Here is a 3,604-nt window from a genome sequence, read left to right as displayed (position 1 = left end):
TCTGTCATTACGCCACTGCCAACGGCCGGGGAAGTAGTTAACACGTCACCGCGAAGACTCGCAGATTTCCCGGGTACAGCGAGAGGAGGATCCAGGGGAAAAGCAGAACAGGTGGCAACCCCTAACCTGGGTAGGTGTTGAGTCGGACGATCATGATTGTCCACTCTCGACCAGCTCTGGAGTCTATAGCGACAACTGTGCAGTCAAGTTCAGATCTCGGCACCAAAGCAATACCTGCTGCTGCGGGTGCCACCCGGAAACACAAAGAGGATCCAAAGACCAATACTCGCACCTGGACAGGTGGCAATCCCTGTCCATAATACTTGATGGGGTCTGTAACGGAAAGGCCCTGTGACGGAACATACTGTGAGTCGATGTTGATTTTTGTTGGTGTTTTTGTGTGTGTGTGTTAACCACATTTAACGCAAGAACAACACACAAACTAACATCGCCACAGCACCGCCTTAGGCGAGTTAAAACGCGGTAAAGGCGCAGGCCCTGCAATTGCTTACTCACGCCACTGCTGGCGGAAAGACTCCACCAGAGGCAGCTCGAGAGAGAGCTGGATCGGGTATAGAACTTGGAACTGGAAGCTTATCGGTTCGTATTTACCCATCAGAGAAAGCTGCGTAGTTTGGGCTACGGTGCAAGGAGTTAAATGTGGTCCCCTGTTCAATCCCACTCCCCCACCCCCCCACATCCAGCTCCCCCGCCCCCCCCACACACCTCCGTCTTTGTATCCCGAGGCCTGCCAAGGAAGATAGCCCCGCCCCCCCCCCCCCCACCGCGGCGGCTCCTCTGGCCAATTTGCGCCGGCGCAGTTGCACCGCCTGCGCACCCCTCGATAGCCAACGCCTCCCCCACCCACCACATCCCGCACATTGGGGGGGAGGCGGTGATGGTGGTGCGCGGGGTAGTGGGGGGGGTAGCTCCCCCCCCACGTGACTCTTATCGATCGAGCGTCGCGCCCACGAAATCCGGGGCGACGAGTCAATGGCATCACCGCGGCCTGAGCCCCGAACTTGAAAAACAAAACTTCGTTCCATTTCAGAGGGAATTGGTTATTTCTCGTTAAGCCTCCGCGAATGAAACCCGCGCCGAGAGTGGGGGGGTGGGGAGGGGAGTCGCTTGCAACGGCCAGGAAAACTCTCCCGTGCGCGCTGAGATTGTTTAGTTTGTTTGTTTTGGTTGAGTAGCGTCGCGTTCACAATGGCTCGCACCGCCCTGCGCGATGACACGAAGTCATCGCGTCTCGGCAGTCACCGAGCCGACGTGCCCTCTGTAATGTGTGCGTGGGGGGGGGGCGGCACGCGCGAACGAAGATGATGCACTCGCCCTGCCCCCGGACCAAACACACCGCACCGGAGAGATGCCTCTCGGTCAGCGCGAGGTCTATCGGCCCACAATTAAAACAAAACGGCGCGGCATAAGCTCGGGTAAAGTTCAGCACGGCTGCGAATTAGGGTACTTGCTGCTGCTGCTACCCGATGAGAGATGCGAATTCCTGGAGAGGTGGCAACGCTCGTGGCTGGCTCGCTGGGTGGGATGGTGGTTGTGCGGCAAGGTTGCCACCTATTCCACGATCCACCCAATCCAAGACACGTCTTCCCAGCCGGCACTCGGACTATTCTATCAACACTCGCCAGTTCACGTTTGAGAAGGGGCCGCGTTAACCGGCGTCCCACTACTCCATCGCGTGGCTTCCATCAGCACCTCGCTCCACCTCGCTCCACCTCTCGTTCGCTCCACCTCTCGCTCGCCATCCCTCGCGAGCCTTCGGCCACCAAGGGGACTCCTCTCCACGCGCAGTGTAAACAATTCTCGGTTTGACGATGAACCGCGGTTTCACGCGCGGCCGCTTTACCAATTCACGTTTCGCAGTCTGTGCAGCTGGTTTGAAATGCTCTTGTTAACTTTGACGTTTAAGATTTTGATTCTACCGACCCCGCCCCCCCCCCCCCCAAATAATAATAATCCGCGGTGGGAGCCAGATATTCGTGACGATAGAGCCGAGTGATATTGCTTAGCAGCTGTGCAAGTGACGGGGAGGGGTGGGGGAGGGGTGGGGGAGGGGTATGGCTAAAGTCGGGCCGAGACCCCCCCCCCCCCCCCCCCCCACTGCTGAAGGATTCATCTCTTAATCTTACACATTTTTACCGCGACGTCAAAATAATAAAATAAAGTCACCGCTGCTGTAAAATATTTTAGATATTATAACAGCATTTTTTTCAGCTTCACTGTAATGGGGGGGGCGATACGGTTAGCCTTGAGCCCCCCACACCCACACCCCCACACCCACCCATCACCATGGAACACTACGCATCTGTCCTGGGCTCGTCGCGTTTTGCGTTTGAGATTCTTTGAAAGTTTATTTGTTTTACATTTTCTGTGTCGTGCCGCTAACCCCCCCCCAGCCCACCCCACCCCACCCCACCCGCCCCTGAGTTTTGATACGGCCCCCCACTTTTAAACAACGCCGAACCCCCCCTCCCCCCCGCTTCGTTTTAAACAAAGCTCACGCTTCGAACCACCATTTCCAAACGACGTCACAATAGACGGCATCGACGCCACTCGTCTCCGTCCGTGACCCCCCCCCCGCCGGCCCGCCCCTTATCCCCCCTCCCCACAAAAAACGAATCAGACGATAAGGGGGGAACAATTCGCCGCAAAAGTGCAAAAGTTTGTCGCTTGAAAGCTGTGCCCGGGAAAGAAATGAAACCATGCAAGAGGAGGAGGATAGTGCGAGGGCTACGCGAGCGTCCATAGCAACCCCCCCCGGCAGAGGGCAAGGTGCTGTTTCTAACCACGAGTGCATTAAGGCGGCCACTGCTACTTCTCTCAATCATTCGCTTCTCGACGAACGAAAAACCAAATCGTTATTATTATTATTTTATACATATTTTTTTTTTCTCCATAAATCCATCGTCGACCGGCGTGCGAGGGGCGGCCTACGCTCCGCCAAACGCTCCGCCAAACCCCCCCCCCCACCCCCCCACTTTTGCCAGCTCTTCCGAGCGAACAGAACGAACGCGAAAGGGTAAAGGCGCAGCCATGCAAGCGCTTGCCGCCCGCGCCACTGCCGCTCACCGGACGGGGCCACCCCCCCCCCCCCCCCCACCCCGCGCGCCCCCCCCTCTCTCTTTTCTCGTGGAACGTCGGCCGAACGTCTCGATGTAAGGGGGGGGGGGGTAGGGGTAGAGAACAAAGGAGGTGGGGAGTAACCCACACTTTTCCCCCCACACTTTTTCCCCCACACGCGAGGCACGAACCGCGGCGAACCCATCCGTTCATGCCGCCGGCTGAACGGAGGCGGTGGCGCGCCGGGAGATCGACTCACAAATCCCGCACGAAACCTCGGGGGGGGGGGACGGGGGGGGGGGACGGGGGGGGACGGGGGGGGGGATCGTAAGCCGGCCCCGACCGGACATCTGTGGAAAAAGAGCTTTATAACTCATCGGATTCCTCCGGTGTAAATCAATATTCTGATTCTGAGTGGCGCTGACCATTTCACCGCGGCGGCGATCCCCAGAATAAGCAAAATAAATGAACGGGAATAAATAAATAGATAAATAAATATATAAATAGATAAATAAATAGATAAATA

Source organism: Petromyzon marinus, chromosome 37 (assembly GCF_048934315.1).
Source record: "Petromyzon marinus isolate PM22_M1 ecotype Great Lakes invasive population chromosome 37, UKy_Petmar_22M1.pri1.0, whole genome shotgun sequence".
Lineage (NCBI taxonomy): Eukaryota > Metazoa > Chordata > Hyperoartia > Petromyzontiformes > Petromyzontidae > Petromyzon > Petromyzon marinus.
The sequence above is the reverse complement of the archived record's forward strand: the minus strand, read 5'-3'. Positions refer to the sequence as shown.